The sequence below is a fragment of the Lissotriton helveticus genome, chromosome 7, assembly GCF_964261635.1.
Source record: "Lissotriton helveticus chromosome 7, aLisHel1.1, whole genome shotgun sequence".
Classification (NCBI taxonomy): Eukaryota; Metazoa; Chordata; class Amphibia; order Caudata; family Salamandridae; genus Lissotriton; species Lissotriton helveticus.
The window spans coordinates 58,435,424-58,456,251 of NC_136068.1; the positions used below are offsets into that span (position 1 = coordinate 58,435,424).

Below are 20,828 nucleotides of genomic sequence, written 5' to 3' on the forward strand. Positions count from 1 at the left end.
ACTATGAATTCCCAGATTTCCGACTTTATAGAAAAACATCAGCTCCTAGACAATACTCAGTTCGGATTTAGGAAATTCCATGGGACAGAGACAGCCCTGATTAAAGCGGCTGACGATATCAGGGTAATCAGGGATCAGGGGGGCACAGCCATTTTGGTCTTGTTAGACCTATCCGCGGCCTTCGACACGGTCGACCACACCATCTTGGTCGACCGGGTCGAGGGTGTTGGAATCTGTCACACTGCCAAGAACCTAATTGCGTCCTTTCTTGCCAAAAGAACGCAGGCTGTCATCCTAGGACCCTATCAATCGGCCCAACTCTCAGCCCCATGCGGCGTCCCTCAAGGCTCATCCCTGAGTCCGACACTGTTTAATATCTACGTGTCGGACCTTGCCAAAACCATCAAAGCACATGGGATGAGCCTAACCTCCTACGCCGATGATACCCAACTAGTGTTGGCAATCAAAGGGGACGGAGATCAAGTGGCCGAACAATTCAAGAAAGGACTCCTAGCTATAGGAGACTGGATGTCAACCAACTGTTTAAAGTTGAATTCCGAAAAAACAGAGGTACTTATTTTTGGAACCCTTCTGCCAGCATGGCCTTCAAGCTGGTGGCCCGAGACCTTTGGTATGCCTCCTATTCCTGCTACCAAAGTTAGGAACCTGGGCATCATCTTTGATGATGCCTTAAATTTTATGGACCATGCCAATAAAACGGTGTCCTCGGCACATCTAAAGCTTAAGATGATCAGGAAAATGCACTCTTTTCTACCTGAATCAGCTATCAAGACACTGGTCACCTCCCTTGTCTTGTCCTCCCTGGATTATTGTAATGGTCTCTTTTTAAATGCTCAATCTAGAGTCATTACCAAACTGCAGACCATTCAAAACGCCGCAGCACGCTTGCTTGCAGGCAAAACCAAATTCGAATCCATTTCCAACAGCATTAAAGACTATCACTGGCTCACTGTGCACAAAAGAATCCAATTCAAATCTTTATGTATTGTGTTCAAGGCACTCAACAACCAAGGCCCCCAGTTTCTAAGAGACCAATTACAATTGCACAAACCTTCCAGAGTCCTAAGATCAGCCACCCTCAACCAATTAGTTACCCCCCGTACCAAAACTGTTACCTGGGGCGATCGCCGCTTTCTGGTGGCCGCCCCTAAGCTATGGAATACTCTGCCTCTCAACATCAAGCGAAGTCCCACCCTTCTTCAATTCCGTAAGCTTCTGAAAACCTGGTTGTTTACCCAATAGTCATTCTTGCCCAGAGTAATTTACAAATAATCGGCATACAGCGCCAAGACGCCTACGGGTATAAGCAGCGCTTTAGAAATGTTAAAAATAAATAAATAAATAAATAGAAGGATAAACCTGGTCCCTGTAAATGCCCGCACCCCATCATGTCAGTTTCAACTTGTAACTTGACCCCAGTGGTGAGTGATAATTGGTCCTTTTAGGTACTATTTTCTCTTTAAAACTCCAAAAAATCATAACTCCAGCCCTACTCATTGGATTTTTGCTGTTTTGGTGTAATTTTATTCATTTACATTTTTACTCTATTTTTCTAATCTAATTTTGGATTTTTCTTATGTTGTGGTTTCTCTTTATTACTGTTTGAGTGCTGCATACATAATTTACCAATTGGCCGCAATGGAGAGGGTAAACTGAAGATAAGGTCAGCAATAGTGAGTGAGAGTGTGTCACTGAGCGTAGGACTCACAGTGGAGTGCTAATAATCTATATCGTGGGGTGAATTATAAACCAGTACAATGTTGATAATAACACAGGTAGGTTAAAAACAGCAAAACGAATGGGAACACAGGTGTTTGGCATTGTGGCAGAAAAGCCGATGTGAAAAAGAAATAGGTCCACTCACCTAAAGCAAAAACGTTAAAAATAAATTTGTGATCATATCAAGTGAACACCAGAATAAAAGGTTGTCAGGGCAAGTGAGTGAGTTGGAAGTGAGTTGGTGGATTAGCAAGTTAGAAACATAGTAAGTGAACGAGTTAGGGAGAGAGTGTGGGATCAGGAAAGTGTATGAGCTATTGAGTGCCTGGCAGTTTGCAATACAGCAGTACTAGTAAAACTGGAATATTGAACACCATCCAGGATCAGACTGAAGCATTCAGGTCTATTGCAGTCCCACTGCTGTCACACTGAAGGCCCTGCAAGCCATACATTAAATATATTTCCAAATGTTCAACATAAGGTATATTTCAAAATACCTAATTTAAAACATAGACAGTGATTTTCATCAAACCTCTTACACCAAAAAGCACAGAAAATCTAAAGCATCAGAATATGATTAGGGTTAGGTGTAGGTGAAGTGCTTTAGGTTAGGTTTAGGGTGAAAAGTAAGGTTTAGAATTAGTTATAGACAGTAGAGTTTTGATGCTGTTTTTGTGGATGCAAAGGTAATGACATTCTGTGGGAGTCATGACTATTTAGATTTGTGTCTATTTAACTAAGCAGCCTGTGCACATCACAAGGGGGGAGAAACCAAGAGAAGTTCATACACATGCAGTCATTTAAACATCATGTGCTTCTGTGGGTGATTTCTGTGCATCCTGTTAGCTTTTCTCATGCCCCATGCCTAGAGTGGAGCCTGCTGACATCATCAGTGAGAGCCTTATAAGACCAGCCTCCTGAAGTGGTGATTACTGCAGAGAGAACACAAGCTGGTGGATGACAACACAAAGATCACTGCAGGTGAGTGCAGCCAGCTGGACTTTGGCACTAGGCCATTGTGATCTCTCAAAGACAACACAAGAGCAAGCAGCCACTGTTGTTCTATAATCATCACATAGTGCATTTAGAAATACCCCTGCCCTGACCACAGCAGGGTTCTCACTAAAGCGAGCAAGGATTCAGGCAAGGTAGAGCACAGATGGTGTAGGGCTGTTTAATGAGACATGACTGGGATAACAATTTCTGGTAATGCATTACATTGAAATTAAACCACCTCACTAATACACTGCAAGTATGTAAAACCAACCCACCTTTCAACCTCCAGCTATAGCTACCACTCCTACCCCCCACCCCAGCTACGCCACTGTTATTAAATGCCTGCTCCTCCAAGATGGCTCCTTTCCAAACTGGTGAAATTAATCCTCTTTCTGTGCACTCCTAGTTTCCCCTAACCTGCATGTCTAAACCTTAAACAATGCAGTGCTGTCACACAAGTAGCAAATTACAAATCATACCCTAGTACACACATCTAAAAAATGTATATCTGCCTTCAGGAACCTCAACATTCCCCAGAGCGACTATCCAGAACCCCCATCACTTAGGAAACAGCTCTTACTCGCCACCAAAATGTGGGATGAGAAGGCATGGATACAAACAGCTAATTGTGGCACAGGTAAATAGGGAAGAAGGAAGGAAGCCTTCCTCTGTTCATCACCACTTTTAGTTGTCATTCGCCCTTTAGTGGTGCTATAGCTATAGATGGAAGCTGGTGGAGTGTACCCAACTATGCGAGGAGCGTAACCTTGAATTTTGTTCTAAGAAAAGTGGGTTAAATGCTAGTTCTAGGGGTTCACGACATTCTGTGACTTCCCTTTCCAGTCCTGGTCTCTCTGGTTGGCGTGTACTCCTTCTCTAGTCTTCTGGATTCTAATTCTCCAATTTCACAGGTTCCCTGTCCTGTTCATTTTCATTCTCCTCATCCTGATTTTAGTGCCTCTGTCCACTTGGACCTTCATCACTTATTTATTCAGTCCAAAGATTTTGTGTGTTCCTAATTCTTCTGTTTTGGTCCCCCTCTTCATGTAGTTCTGGTACCCTTTTGTCTGGTCCTCTGGTGCTGGTCCCACTGGCTTGGATTCTCTAGCCACCCTAGTCCACTGGTTTTACTGACGCACCCAAGTCCGACTAATCCTCCAGTCTCCTGGTTTGCCTGTTCACTTTATTATTGTCCATCGGACTGTGGTCTCCTCTGTCAAGGTCCTCTTAATAATGTTTCTCCTGGTTTGGGTCTTTCTTATCCTTGACTCCCTGAGCCTTCTGGTTCCCATGTTGCAGGTCACCTTGTTCCTTGTCGTTCTTTCCATTCTGGGTTAGGATCATACTGCCTTGCAGCCTCATGGAAGTTCAGATCTTAGTCTTACTAGCCCTAAATGTCCAGGTCCTTTCGATTCCACCTCAACTTGCTAATCTTTGGCCTCATTGTCCGGGTAACCCTGGTCCTTCCTGGTCCCAATCTTCCTGGCCTGGGTCCTTCGGCCTCTAGTTCTTCGGTTCTCATTGATCTCTGTGGTGCTGGTTCTCCTGCCTCTAGTGCTCATTTCCATTGTTCTCTTGGTACTGGTCCTTCTGGATCTCTTCACCTTAGTCTGCTACCTCTGACTTGGTCCTCCTCATCCCTCTGATCCAGGGTGATGCTCCCAGACCCACATAGTCTACTTTGTCTTGCTGGTTCAGGATCTTGTTTCTCATACATCTTGTCTTTCTATTCCTTTGGGCCATGCTCCAGGGGGTCCTAATTTCCCTTCACCACATTATCTTGGCACTTGTCATCCTTCTCACCCTTGTCTGGTTTCCTCACCATGTTCCAGGCCCTTCGTGTGCTGTTTCTCCTGATTGCTTCTCCTGATCTTGCTTCTCCTTGTTCCTGTTCCCCTCCATGCTTCATCACCCTGGTTCTGGTTCTCCTAATGCTGATCCTCATGGCTAGGGTGTCCTTATCCTCCAACTGGTCAGCATCCTCTCCCTTCCTTCCCCAGGCTCCCTACACAATGAACTCCAAACCTGTCACTCAGATTTTTTTTTTACTTCCAGATATATTTTGCTGAGTCAACACTGCCAAGAAATGAGCATCATTTAGGACCCGGCTCACCTACAACACTGCTCAGTATGTTAACAACAAACTTCCATTCCCAAAATGCATTAGGGAAGTGACTAAAATGTCAGTATTATTGAAGGGGTCATGCGTGGCATGAAACCAATATGTGACTATGCCTGAAACCTGCTCTTTTAGGTGAATAGTTTGGAAACTGTGTTTATTCAGCTGGTTGCTGAGTGACTCTAAACACTTCTCTCATGGAATGCCCAAATGTTTTGCTTACCTGTCTCCTACTTTCACATCCTCTGTTCCACAGAAGTCAATTACTGTGTTTCACCCACTTTTCCTCCTGCAAATGCCCCAAAACACTGTGGGCCTTATTTATGAAAAGTGACGCATCGCTGCGTGAAAACAGAGATGTGTCACTTTTTACTGCGCTCTCCCTGCGACATGATTTATGCGTCATATTTATAATATGACGCATCATGTCGCAAGGAGTTACAGATACGTCAGTATTTCTGACGTATCTGTAAGCGCAAAAGTCACGCATTGCTGGGGTGTGTCACAAAAGTGACGCAACTCCAGCAATGCGTCCTTTCACATGGGGAAAGCCCCATGTGAAAGGTCTTGCGTCAGTCTTACGCCTGCTGTGAGGCAGGCGCAAGATTTTGACGCAACAGCGTCCTAAAAGTGACGCAGTGAAATCTCATAGATTTCACTGCGTCACTATTACGAGGCTTTTTGCGCGTGAACGCCCCCTTTGCATACATTATACCTGACGCAGGTATAATGTAGCGCTGGGGTTTACAAAGTGACGCATCTGCTTAGATGCGTCACTTTGTAAATAGTGCGCATCAGGAGGCAAGTTTTACGCCGCCGATGCGTCACAAAAAGTGACGCATCGGCAGCGCAAAACTTACGCAAGGCCTCATAAATGAGGCCCTGTGTCCTTAAGCAGCAATTGCCTTATGTAAGATCCCATCCCTCTGTTTGTCCAGATACCGCCTGTGTCCCTGCACTTGCTTTTTGCAATTGCATGTCGGTTGCTGCTATGTTGCCTATTCAAAAATACCATGCTATCGCAATCCCCCTTAATAGGAAACCCAACACTGAAACAACATCTTCCAAAGAAGAAGCCCAAAATAACCCAGCCCTCCAAAGTTATCAAGAAGAAAATCATGAACATTAAGAAAAAAACAATGTATTTTCATGGCTAAAGAAAACGTGTTCAACTATATTCCTTATTCTTTCAGATCAACAAACATTCCCAGAGTGCAGCCCCAAATATCTGTGTGCCATATCCTGAAGCTTCCAAAACAGGTTTGATTCTTTGTTACATATTTCATTATCATATTATCATAAATGTACTTTACAAAATGAATATGACTGTTCTTTTAGGGCCAGATGTATGAAGGCTCTGTTTTGCGATTTTCTAATTGCGAATCTTTGCAATTCACTATTAGGAAATCACAAAATGGAATGCATGAAAGTGTGTTTAACACTTTTAGCGATTCCTAGGGGATCGCAAATGACCTACCTCATGAATATTAATGAGGTAGGTCACAATTTGTGGCCCCCTAGGATTCGCAAAAATCAAAGCGATGGTGGCCTACTGGGCTCAGCAGACCACAATGTCTGTGATTGCTTTTAAATAAAAAATTTTTTTTTTAATGTAGCCCATTTTCCTTAAAGGAAAACGAGATGCATTTAAAAGAAATATGAAAAAATTTATTTTCATTTTTTAAGAGCAGGCAGCGGTCCGTGGGACCGCTGCCTGCTCTTAAATAATTATTTCATTAACAATCACAAAGGGGACCCCTTCCCATTTGCAAATGGGTTACCACCTACTTAAAGTAGGTGGTAAAATGCGACTGACCACATTCACGGTCACAAAACATTCATGCATGACGTTAGGATTTGCTATTTGGGACGCCCTAAACACGCCCCTTCCAAATAGAGAATCGCAAACCCATTTTGCGATTCGGTGACAGGTTACCAAATCGCAAAATTGGGTTTGCTGCAATGGAAATGCATTTTTGCAATCGCAAATGGGCCGATTCTGTGATTCGGACAGTTTGCAAGGAGCAACATGTATGATTCACCTGGCCCTTAATGAGTAAGCAATTTAATTTAATTAATCTACCTGTACTTCTGTACATTTGTATATTCGCTTACTTTTTAATTTTTCAGTCGTTCCTCCACCCCCATTATAAGATGGCCACAATCTTGGCATTGTCTGGAGTTTTTCTTCATTTCCAGTTAAATAAAGACCCCTTCACACTTCATTTTCCAGTCTATATTATATCTATTCTGCTGCAAAAAAAGCGTCAAGATCTGGATGTTTTAGCACTCCACTGGTTAACGAGCAGACATCATGTACCAGTTTACTGGTCTGCTGAGCACATAGCAGAGATTATGTGCCATTGACTTGCGCCCAGATACATTGTCATTTCTATAAGCAGAAGGGCAGAACTACCTGGAACCGGTCTTAGTACTGATTGTGGAAACACACAAATACTGACAGAGCTGAAACTTCCAGCTGCAGCTTCCAACTGGTGTGTCAAGATTATTCTGTCAAATTCTAAGGGTTTCTACAGCAATGGCAACAAGAAATTCTGTGCACCGGGATGAGAATCTAGGCACCACCAACTCCCCAAGCTATGTTGAGGAGCAGAAACTCAGGGCCTCATATATGAAAACAGCCATGCAACAGTTTTCACAGCACCCTACTTGCGACATGATGCGTTATATTTACTGTGTGACGCATCATGTTGCAAGGAATGACACATACGTCAGTATTATTGCCAATGTCCAATCCACGCTCCCACCTAGCAACCATCCCCACATTCCAGAATACCAAAGTACAGCAGATCAAATAGGCTCTATGAAAAACTCCCATAGACTTCAACGGGGGGGTCCTGATGCAAGGGATAAAGCATGCTGTGGGAATTGATCTGGCCGACAGAGGTTGCCCTGAGGCTAAATCCTCCATCCCCGATCCTGGTGGGCAACTTTAGCCCCAGGGGTCATTGACCCTTGAGGTCCTCTTGGGTACAGCAAAATTCCAGTTGCCACTGGTGCACTGGTTTCCAGTCACAGCAATACCAGCAGTTCTCCATGGTGAAGGCTATTGTCCATCTGGCACTTCATTTCCACTGCTCTTCGATGACTCTCCCAGATCCAACAGACTTGATGCAACTTTTGCGCAACAGTACTCTCTCCAGCCCACATGTGATCTGAGGTCTGGGTGGCATATTTATGCCCACATAATGCCTGCAGGGATGATGCGGTTACTACCCAGTGGTCTACTAGACCCTTTCCAGCCTGATGATGACTTCCTGCAATGTGTGACAATCAGATATCCCAGAGTTAATTCTTCTGCCCACTCCCAATATGGCTAGACCCTTCTTGGTGTGTGGAGATTGGCAGTCCACCCTATATGTGTGCCTACCTGAGGGCTAAAGGCCTCAGGAAAGAATGGTCTGGCAACCCCCTGATACAAACCTGTCTAACAAAACAAAAGAGTAGCCCCTTTCATGTGTGTCACCATTTCCCCTTCAAAGGCGGTTTCCATATTGAGCTCTCCTTTTGGACACATCCAAGGTGGCTTCTTTCCAGGGAGAGATAACCCCTCTTCCAACAGCAGACCTATATTGTGTCCTTCTCTGGGAGTCATCCAGACTACTCCCCAAGAGGGCAGAAGAATGTCTTGAGGCCAGCATCTGTGAATGGCCACTTGAAAACTTGGGCACCAGAGTGGCACCTTATTAAAAGTTTCATATACTCAAAAGCTACATTTAATGTGGCTTTTGTATTCTGTCGAGATTAATCTGATGATTAATTTGATACCTTGAAGTACCAACTTTAGTAGTTTCATTAAGAATTTAACACAGCTGTGTTGTCGGTGTAACCCTGTACTTGCCATTGGGGCTACTAGCCTTTCCACACTAAAAATTATATATATTTTCTTTTTTAATGTTAGGACACATAGGAATACATGTTCTACTTAATAAGGAGTGGCATATATTTTGAAGTTTAAAACTATATTATCAGTTTAAAACTGCTCTTCCATTGTGCAGCGGCAGGCTGGGAGTCATGGTTTACTTTGCCACTCTCGGGGTGGCACAATAAGTGCTACAGGACGATAACATATGGGCCCTGTGTACCCCTCGTTTCTTATACTAGTGACTGTACTGCTACTCAGTGCAGCTCAAGTCATCGCCACGTGGTGGGAGGCCTTTGTTGGCCAAAATGCCTTGGCTGCTACCAACTCTGTGCACCTCAAGTCATCATCACATGGCAGGAGGCCAGTGTCCGGCAAAGTGCTTCATCTTCCACCAACTCTGTGCATCTCACTTCATCGCGGTGTTGCAGGAGGCCTGTGTCGGGAAAAGTGCCTCGGCTGCCACCTACATTATAAGCATACGGATACACCCAGATAGAGAGTGGAAATGGCGTTGAGCACGTGCGCCCGGCCCTTTTTATTGGCAGGGTCACATGTCGTGTGATGCCTGTGCTGCATGGGTGTGGTGAAGGTCTAAAGCAGCCGTGAGGGAGTGGCTGTGGCATGCTGACAACTAGACCTGTGATCAGGAGAGCACTACAGGGAAGACCTGGGACATGTACCATTGTAGTTCTCTCCCTGTCAGTGTAAGCGGAGTGGGCTGGCTGAAACGCGCATCCTTCACAACTTTACCAATATGGCGGTTTGAATCCGCACACCCACCAAGATAGATACACAATGGGTGTGCAACTTCATTTTTTCTAAAAAAAATATATATATATGTATATTAATATTTAAGAAAACAGAAGACATTATATTATTTTAATATGAAAAAAATTACAAAGTATTTTTGGGATATTAAAGTTACAGAATAGCAGTAAAAAGAAATTCAAAAGTACTGGAAAAAAACATAGGTTTAATGAACAATATAATTCGAAATTAGCATTTAAAAAACATTTGAAATTCACAGAAAAAAACATAGGTTTCAGGCACATTATAGTTAGAAATTAGCATTTAAAAAACCTTAGATTTCACAGAAAAAAACATAGTTTTCAGGGACGTTATAGTTAGTTTGACATTTCTCTCGTACAAAACCATTGAAATTCCCCTGCTATAGTTAGTTGAGCTAATTATAACTTGTGCACCCGCAATGCACTGCTGATGACGAGACATTCATGACATGGTCAGTGACATCACTGATGACATCTCAAATGACATCACTGATGACATCATCCACATGAAAATCTGATGCACCTCCTCACACTCTAACATAACCATTGATACAACCGCTATAAAATACACACTATCATTTTCGAAACCATTGACACACCAATACCAGTTACTACATACACACTTACTGATTCCTAAGTCTACACACACATCTACTCATTCACCCATACAATCACTAATACATGCAGTCACTCATCAATACAACTCTATCATAAGCACTCATACACCTAGACAGACACTCACACACCACCACTCATCCAGAGCTACTCACACACCGTCAGTCATGCAAAGAATCAATCACACTTCCATTTACTAGCATGTACAGTTATACACATACCACATCACTTATTCAAACAGAAACAAATGCATACTTACTCTCTTATACAATCACTGATACAAGTACATACTCATCCATACAGCCACTCTCACAATCCCTGACTCTCATGTATAGTCATTTATATACTTCAACTTTCACATACACTGTCTTTTACATATGTAGTTACTTGAATATGTACCATCGAGACATCCATTCGCTCACCAACACACCCATACGAATACTCACCCACCCATACAGCTGTTTCCACATACACTCTTGAAGCCATACACACAGTGAATCAATCACTCAAACATCTATGAGGCAGAAACCCACACTTCCCACCCACCCACACACACAGTCAGGCACCCAAACAAATATACAGGCAACCAATTGATAACACATATAGACCCTCATGTAGCTACTGACCAACCCCTGCAGCATTTATACAACAACAGACAGACTAATACAGACATACACACAATTTAGTTACTAACCCATGCATTCAGTAAGACACATGTAAGCACTCACTTAAACAATCAGTTACACACCTACTAAATCCTCCATTCAGACACTTATACACCCACTCATTCTTCAATACACCTTGGCATATATATAAGACATATTTAAATGTTAAAGAAAAACACAGTTACTGGATGATGTCATCAGTGATGTCACTGAACATGTCATGAATGATGTAATATGTCACATCATCAGTAGTGTGGGTGTGCGAGTTATAGTCAGCAGCTCCGCGTGTGGAAAAGCAATGCTGGCTCCTGCAGTAGGCGGGGAGCCAACAGGGACCATGGGGGCATTGGGGCTCCCGCCACGGTCCCGGACGGAGTGGCCAGGCCCCAGGGGATGAGGTCCCCGGGGCCAGAAGTGGCCCGGGAGGGGGGCCATGCAGCCCCCTCCCCGTGAATATGATAAAAAAAAAACACAGCAGGCTGGCCCCGGGGGATGGGGTCCCCGGGGCCAATAGAGACCTCAGGAGGGGGGGCCAGGCAGCCCCCCTCCTTAAAAAATAAAATATATATCTGTGGCCATGCCCCGAGGGATGGGGTCCCCGGGGCTGAGGTTGGCCATGTGATGGGGGCCCACGCGGACCCCTTCCTGTTTAGATCATTTATTTTTCAAAAACAGGGGTCAGGCCGTGGGGGATGGGGTCCCCAGGCCCCAAAAAATGTAAAAGGAAGGAGGGTCACAAAACCCCCAGGGCCCCAAAAATGTAAAAAGAAGGGGGCAACACAGCCCCCCTAAAAAAAAAAAAAAGAAAGACCGGCAGCATGCCGGAGTCCCCGCCCCCTCCCAGCAACACTATGCAAATGCTCCCTGTGGCGCATTTTAAGTTGGGGAATTAATTTTCTCTTCAATCCTGAGGGTCCCTGGGGGCTAACTAGCCCACCAGAAAGATCCAGTAAGCGCCACAGGGCTGCGTTGCAGAGAGGTGCACTGAGGCCTCGCCCCTTTTTACACCTCTCTGCAACGTAGCTCTGTGGCACTTAGTGGAGGTAGCTGGTAGGCTAGTTGGACCCCAGGGACCCACAGGACTCAAGGTGATTTAATCCCCCTATTTAGAACACACCAGGGGGTGCATTTGCACAGTGGTGCAGGGAGGGGCGTAGCCTGATTTGACAAGTGTGCAAATGTGCCCTGTGGCGCGTTTTAATTTGAGGGACTAAGTCCCATTCAATCCTAAGGGTCCCTGGGGGCAAACTAGCCCACCAGGTACCTTCACTAAGCGCCAGGGAGCTGAATTGCAGAGTGGTGGTCCAAGGCCATGCACCCTTTTTACACCACTATGCAACACCGCTCTGTGGTGTTTACTGGAGGTAGCTGGTGAGCTAGTTGGCCCTGAGGGACACTCAGGATTCAAGGGGACTTAATCCCCTACTTAAAAACGCACTACATATATATATAGAAATTATAGATACATATGTACATATGTTGTAACCCCTCGCTTACCTTGGCTGCCTTCCAAGTGTCCAAGAGTTCTTCAGTCAGCAGACCTCCCGTTGCACTTTCAGAATTCAAAGACAAGAAAGCAGACATGAACAAAGGATTTTGTGAATACAAAAAATATTCATTTTTTTAGACCTGATGAAACCAAGAGCAATGAAACAAAATGGTAGTGTGCCAGTGGCATCCAACCTTACATATCTTAAGAGAAATAAGTGAGTCAATGAGTTCTCCCCAGTTGAGAAAACAAAATTATGGTTTGAATATTTTGTTAACATACTCTAATGAGGTTATATGCCCGATCTCTGCGTTGACTATATTCATCTCTCTATATCTCATTGGTCTTTTAACTGACTTCCTTGCATTTCTTCCCCAATAGACTTCTTTGACATCATGACCCTGATTTGCTGTGCCACCAAAATGTCATATGAATCTGCTTTTAATTTCAGGTATTTTTTTGGAGTAGGATGCAGTTCACAATGATGGTGCTCCAAAGTCAGGTCAATGCACAGGAGAGCACAAGAGAGAAAGGAAAAAAATATATACATTTTATTTTTATTGAAATAGGTGAATTGTGTGCTATGCGGAATACATTTAGGGTTATGTTTACTGACATTTCACACAACGCATCGCAGGATGTGAAGTTACTGCAGTGTATTGTGTGAAATGGCAGAGCAGAACTGCACCATATTTTCTGAGATATGGCACTAGCTCACTTGTGGCTGCCTAGAACCAAAGCAAGTATTCTCTTGTTATGTCGCAAGGGTGTCTGGTTGAGGTCCAGTCAGTTTTCATGCAGGAAGGGATACCACCCTCACTAAAACTATCCTTTGAGTCCTTTTCCTCTTTCTATATGTGCTGCAAAATACAGCATACATTAAAGTGAAAAAACAAGGAGAAATAAACATAGCTCTACTATTAAACACCCCTGAGGGAGTTACACCATTTTGGTGCAAACCCATGTTTACAAATCTTTGTGAATATAGATTTGCTTCAAAATACATAGGTGGGTGCACTGGAAACCCCATGCAACACCCATGTAACTCCTACCTGATGTAAGGTAATGCAAGCCAGCTCTACGCACTGCTTTGCATTCATGTTTTCATATTCTTAACAAACCAATGCATATCAAACGCTGTGAATCTCATATTATATTTTGTATCAAGGCTGTGCCAAAAAAATGATACAACCCAGCCACCAAATCTTTGGAATTCTGTGCTTAAGTGCCAGAGAACTTATACAGAAGCTCTGTGACCAGTAAGTGGCAAGTTCCTTGTTGTCAGAGTGATGCCTCAAAATGATTCTGACCCAGTCAATGACTTCCTTATCCTGCAGCTTATGAACACCTGGGGGTATATACTCTTAGTAAACCCTGAAAACATGCAGGAACCAATGTATTTGCTGATGAGGGCTTTAACCCCTTGACCGCGGCGAAAATTCCGTCGCGGTGCGGGTGATTTACGGCGTGGGCGTGGTTCGGACGGCCCCCGGCCGTCCTCCGCACACGCCCACCGTGACGTCGGACGGCCACCGGCCGTCCGACGCATGAAAGGGGTTAAAATAGTGAAAAACAAAGTCCGTATCTGGAAGGCATTTTCCAAAAACTGACAATTGAATGTATTTGTCATGATGATGAAACCTTTCCTTGGAGAATGGAAGAACCAGTTTGCGCAGAACTCTTCATGATGTTCCTCACTGAGTGGCTTTTGTTTTGTCTTACAGGTTCAAACAAAGGAAACTCATTGGATACCGTATAGCCGAAGACCATGAACACAATCACTGTCTACGAACACCCCGACTTCAAGGGACTCCATAAGACCTTTACTACTGATGTTCCACGTCTGGCAGAGCACAGCTTTGAAGACTGCATCACATCTGTGAAAGTGGTGGGGCAGCCCTGGATAATGTACGACCATCCAAACTATCAAGGATGGTGCATTGCTCTAGAGGAGGGAGAATATTCTTGGGCTGAAATGAATGACAGGGCATCTTCTCTGAGGCTGATCACTGATGATCTGAATGATCCCCAGATCACAGTCTATGAGCATCCCAATTTCTTGGGTTCATCAATGGTTCTGAATGAAGAGGCCAATCTATGTAATGGAAGCATGAATGATAAGATTTCTTCCCACAGAGTCCAGAGAGGAGCGTGGCTTCTGTATGCACATCCAAACAGATCTGGATGGTCGATTGTAGCTAGGGCTGGTGAAGCTCTGGCCAGTTACTATGATGTTGGTTTGAATGACCAAGTCTCCCACGTGCGTCCTCTGCGCCCTGGAAAGTCCTCAGTGACAGCCACGATTCTGTGGGACAAGAAGGTAGAGAGTGAAAAGAATACCCAGTTAGATAAGTGGGAACACAACAATGACACAGATTTGGAGCAGCAGTTCACCGCCACTTCTACTAGAGAGTGCGAGAAATATGTTTCCCATAACTTCGAATTTAGTAACGAAACATCACTCAAGCTCGGTGACTCCTTTACCTTGATGGAAGTGGCCACGATTAAGAGAGAGGTGTCCAACAAACTTACAGTGAAAAAAGGTGAATCAGAGTCAGTCACTGAGAAGGAATCAGTAGTTTTTAGCATACCGGTAAAGGTCCCTCCCCACAAAAAAATTGTTGTCAATTTCATGCGCCAGGAGGTCACGGCCACAGTACCAGTAGAGCTGAAAATTGTCCAGGGCCTTAAGACTGTGACTGAAAGAGGAACATATCGATGCGAGAATGGCACAAGGACCTTCATCAGTGTGCAGTCCCAAGTCCCCAATTAATCTTAAAAAGGGCCTACACTGTCTTCTTCAGGGTGGCCACACCACACTATGGATTCAATGTTCTTTAGGTGATTGTCATTTCCTTAAAACTGCAAAGTCTCTCAAGGATCATTTTGTAGCTGCCAATTTCCCCCACCTTACTTGAAATAAAGTCCCTTCTTTTCAGATACAAAAGTCCTCATCAATATTTTGTAGCAAGCTTCATAATACCACTTGATTTCTAAATTGAGGGATCTAGAGTCTTATCCTTCTGTCATGAGGAGAACCATAGACCCAGAGTGGCTAATATAAATGGCTGGAACATATAGACACTGATTTATCTGGAATTAAGGAAAACTAATGGGTGAGAAGCATCGATTTTTAAAATTGTTTAATCTTGTCTTAGTTACCCCCCCAAAAAAGGCCTATAAGAATTAGAATAAAGACAATATTAAGCCTTACATTTATGAATATGGAATAAATCCCCATACAGGAAATCTAGAGCTACCACATCTTTAGTTGAGCCCACCTCAGAAACACATGGTCTGTGGTGTGATACAATTCTTATGATGAAGCATGAAATGAAAAGGAAGTGAGGATTTTTTTCCTGAAAAGAAGCAATTTTCTTGCAAGGACCAAGTACTAAACTTGGAACGCTTCTCTCAGTTTACCACTGTCCCCTTTTGTTTATAATTTTGGGCCACATGAACGGTATGTTTTAGCAGTCACAAATGGAGAATTGGGCCATTTGCAACTGCTAAAGAGCCTTTTAGTATGTACTAACTCCATTTATGAGTCAGTAACCTATTACCATCTCACAAAATAGAGTTTGCGGTTTGCTTTTAGGATAGGGCATGTCAAAGGCATCCCTTCCTATTACGAGTAGCAGGGGGACTTATGAATGCTTTGCAACCGGAATGCGGTCACAAAACATTCACTGTTTACTGCCCACTTTAAGTAGATAGCAAGCCAGTCTCAAACATGAATGGGTCCCCAGGGGACCCTTCCCTTTTGTGAATGGTAGCAAGAATGTTTTTTAAGAGCAGGCAGTGGTTCTACTTCTCTTAAGAAATTAAACTGAAAAGTTCAATTTTTCTTTTTGAAACTTATCCTATTTTCCTTTAAGGAAAATGTCTGCATTATAGAAACAAACAAAAGAGTTGCTTTATTTAAAAGCAAACACGGACATGGTGGTCCGCTGTCCCCAGCAGGTCACCATCCCTGACATTCTAGTTATTCCCAATGGGTTATAAATTGCGACCTACCTCGTGAATATTGTTTATTTATTGTTTAAATTGCTTTTATATAGGGCTTAGTAACCCTGACAGGGGCATCAGAGTGCTTTACAGCGAGTAGCACGCTATCCAAGAACGCAAAGTTAGTGGTCAGTCCATTAGTAATAGAAGTTAGTTTTGCAGGCTTATTCCAAGCATTATATTGATGAGGTAGGTCAATTGCGACTCCATTAAGAATTTCTAAATGTGTCAGAGACACAGTGGTGCATCGCATTTTGAGACTTCCTAATTGTGGGTTGCAAACAGGCACAATTAGGAACTCACAAAATCTGGCGGTCGTACATGTGGCCCTTAGTATTCAGTCCGGGAGGATAGACTAGCATTTCACCTCTCTATCCCCCTCTTTGTGTAAAGTCAACACTGCTAATCCAAGCCATAAAAGAGGTCCCACCTGTAGTGTAGTGATAACCTCCAAACGGCTACCATAATCTTAACCAGTCCCAATGTTGGATTCGGCAATATGCTGTCGCTGCTGCATAGTGGATATACTGTACCCAGAAGGAAAGAGCCAATGGCATACTCTGACAATGGGATGTCAATCAGGTACCAATGTATGACTTTGCCCTTCCTAATCTCAGTCAGCTCCCTTATGTGACTGTCTCTTTGTATACCTGCTGATTGCTGAAGGTTCTTAAGCAATGGCATACTGAGACAGGTTAGTCAGTGGCAATGCTTCAACGTTAGCTGAACTCACCTGCCATTGATCTTTACTCCTGCATCAGTGTCTCTCTGCTTCTTGCATAATCTCTGCCTGTGTCAGACTCTATTGGTCACCAGTGTCACTGCAGCATGAACTGTATTTCCTACAAAATACTGAATAACAGCACATTATGAATATTCAATAAATATCTTTGCATCAAACATCTCTATCTGAATCAAATTATGATACCTGGAGAGGGCCATAGGTGGCACACAAGAATTGCTCTCCTCACCTGAGAGGAAGTTATTCCATGGCAGTAAGAGAATGGAAAAGAAAATGAATCATGATATAGGTAGCTCAATAACACAAGATATGCTTCTAGAATAAAACCCATGCACAGACCTAACAACTGTGACAAACTTCTCCCCACCGGGCAAATCAAGTGTGCCTTATGAGTTTAACCCTCTTTACGAGTTTCATTGGGAAAACTGAGGCCAACAGAATACAGACCGACTGAAGCCAAAAAAGAGTGATTGATTAATGCCACTGGGACATCTATGGGGCGCCACCCACTTTTATAGCAAGGTTTGACCCACTGCATTGTGCCAGTACCTGATAACTGAGAGACCTGTTCATATGTCATGAGACTGATTATCACTTACAGTTTGAAAGGCCTGAGTAACGCACCCGGGCTGTCAATACTTTCTGCTGGGAGACAGTGGTCCAGAGATGAACATTTACAAATACACAGATCCACTTCCCTCAAATGTTTTGGTTTCAAGGAGTAAATACGTGAACTGAATGAAGCAAGTTGGATACTTTTGCAATATTCATTTGTGCCACAGTTTCACTGAGGTGCAAGCATCCTTTACATCATTAATGTGCTCCAGCATCCATCAATTCGGATAAATCTTGTATGCAACCCTAATAGCTGTTCTGAATTTCAGACTTCTTTTCAGTTTTTCTTCAAGATCTCCTCCAACGATAGTTTAGCTTCAGCTGATGCATGGAAGATATCCAGGTCCTTCTTTAACTCTGCCACAACAACAACAACACTCACTTCTAATTAACCTGTCATTAATAGAAATCACTGATGTCGCATTAACCTGTCATTAATAGAAATCACTGATGTCTAATTAACCTGTCATTAATAGAAATCACAGATGTCAAATGAACCTGTCATTAATAGAAATCACAGATGTCTAATTAACCTGTCATTAATAGAAGTCATTGATGTCTAATTAACCTGTCATTAATTCAATTCATTGATGTCTAATTAACCTGTCTTTATTAGAAATCACAGATGTCTAATTAACTTGTCATTAATAGAAATCACAGATGTCTAATTAACCTTGTCATTATGATAAACAAGTAATGTAGTAAGTCATGAATAATTATTTCTGTGTCCTTTCATCTAACTTTCAAAACAAGATAAGATAAGGGTTTGTGTAGGTTATTTTTCTTTGGCTGTATTAAAAATAAATCTCAATTAAAAGCAGTTCCAGAATGCTTGTCTCTTTTTAATTGAACCGGAAGTGTACATTGTCAGCCTATCAGCACTGGTCTGTGCTAGCAAGGGTGTTTTAAGGGCGCACTCTCTTGAACACTCTGATTGGGCAAAGCTTTCACCTTTCCTAAATTCTAAGGGGCATATGTACAAGCCCCTATCGCCATGGGAAAGTCACTTTTTGTGATGTTCTCATGGCGATAGGGGCTGTGCCTTATGAAGAAGGCAGAGTTAAGCCACGTAATGTGGCTTAATTCCTGCCTTGTATATAAGGCACCCTCTCACGGCAATTTAGTGTGAAAAGGGCGTGCAGTGGGTGTTAAATTGTACTGATTTTGGGGGGTCAGAGACCGAGTTTGTATACCCAGTGGTGCCTTTGAAGTGGGGGTAGACTTCAAAGAGGGGCTGAGAAATGCACACGGGTCTTCCCTTTCCTGCCCAAGCTACAGACATACTACAGGGGGCTATGCAGCTCTTTGTGTGGGGACAGGAAAATAACTATTTAAGTGCAAGTGTCATCTCCTCCTACCCATCTAGCTCAGAAAGGCCCTGCAGCCTGGTGTTGGGCCATCAGGTTGTGAATGACACACCTCAGCTCCCTTTGTGTGTGACTGTCTAGAGGGAATGTACCAAGTGCAGCTGTCACCCAACTCAGACATGTATTGGAGGGAGGCAGAGGCATACAGAGTTTATGAGTAGAAAATGTCAACTTCCTAAAAATGGCACCTGTAAAGTTTTAATCATAAAACCAACTTTGCCATTAAAGAGCATTTATTATTAGAATTCCATAGGTACTAAACACTACAATTCTGTTCCGTCTCAATCTGGAATTATACTTAATAGATGTATTAAGTAATCACCAATGTTAACCTATGAGAGGGGTAGACTTCACAGTAGAGAAAAACAAATTTGGGTATTTCTTACTACCTGGACATGTACATGTCCTGCCTTTAACTTACACAGTACCCTGCCCTATGGGCTACCAATGGCCTACCCTAGAGCTGACGTATATGTAATAAAAGGTGAGTTGAAGGCTTGGCACGGAGTTTCATATGCCAAGTCGACATAGCAGTGAATTTACACATACAGGCCCTGCAGTGGGAGGCCTGTGACATGTTTGAAGGGCGGCCTAAGTGGGTGGCACAATCAGTGCTGCAGGCCCACTCATCGCGGTACAAAAGGGGGTGGTGATGGACGGAGCATCTGAACCAATCAAACACTCACACCCAGTCAAAAGATCTGGGTTGAATCCATCACCGTTCTTTAGCCCACTCTGCCACCCCAGTTCAGACATGGCTATATGCAAATCAGTTTAACCCTGTGCCTCATGGGAACAGTCCAGCCCGAACTGCCAAGCCATGCCTTCCCTGGACCGGAAACAAGCTTCCGAGGACCGGTTTCTGGCATTACAGCCGTCTGCAACCCGGCTTGCTTGAATCCAGGGGCAACGTGAGCAAGGGACTCACGTCTGAGCATATCCTGCCACACTTATGGCAGCCAAAAGCGGTACAAAAGGGGGTGGAAATTGACGGAGCAACTGATCCAATCAAACACTCACACCCAGTCAAAAGATCTGGGTTGAATCCATCACCGTTCTTTAGCCCACTCTGCCACCCCAGTTCAGACATGGCTATATGCAAATCAGTCTGACCCTGTGCCTCATGGGAACAGTCCAGCCCGAACTGCCAAGCCATGCCTTCCCTGGACCGGAAACAAGCTTCCGAGGACCCGTTTCTGGCATTACAGCCGTCTTCAGCCCGGCTTGCTTGAATCCAGTGGCAAAGTGAGCAAGGGACTCACGTCTGAGCATACCCTGCCACACTTATGGCGGCCAAAAGCGGTACAAAAGGGGGTGGTAATGGACGGAGCATCTGAACCAATCAAACACTCATACCCAGTCAAAAGATCTGGGTTGAATCCATCACCGTTCTTTAGCCCACTCTGCCACCCCAGTTCAGACATGGTTATATGCAAATCAGTCTGACCCTGTGCCTCATGGGAACAGTCCAGCCCGAACTGCCAAGCCATGCCTTCCCTGGACTGGAAACAAGCTTCCGAGGACCCGTTTCTGGCATTACAGCCGTCTTCAGCCCGGCTTGCTTGAATCCAGTGGCAAAGTGAGCAAGGGACTAACGTATGAGCATACCCTGCCACACCTATGGCGGCCAAAAGCGGTACAAAAGGGGGTGGTAATGGACGGAGCATCTGAACCAATCAAACACTCACACCCAGTCAAAAGATCTGGGTTGAATCCATCACCGTTCTTAAGCCCACTCTGCCACCCCAGTTCAGACATGGCTATATGCAAATCAGTCTGACCCTGTGCCTCATGGGAA

At 43.9% G+C, this 20,828-nt stretch overlaps 1 pseudogene across 1 annotated transcript; it reads left to right on the top strand.

Moving 5' to 3' along the window:
• The first annotated feature begins 2,650 nt into the window (after window positions 1–2,650).
• LOC144768028 (epidermal differentiation-specific protein pseudogene) lies at window positions 2,651–18,483 on the top strand (annotated as a pseudogene). The gene is made up of 3 exons (XR_013598420.1): window positions 2,651–2,721; window positions 6,049–6,115; window positions 14,023–18,483. The product of XR_013598420.1 is annotated as an epidermal differentiation-specific protein pseudogene (transcript).
• Window positions 18,484–20,828: the final 2,345 nt, after the last annotated feature.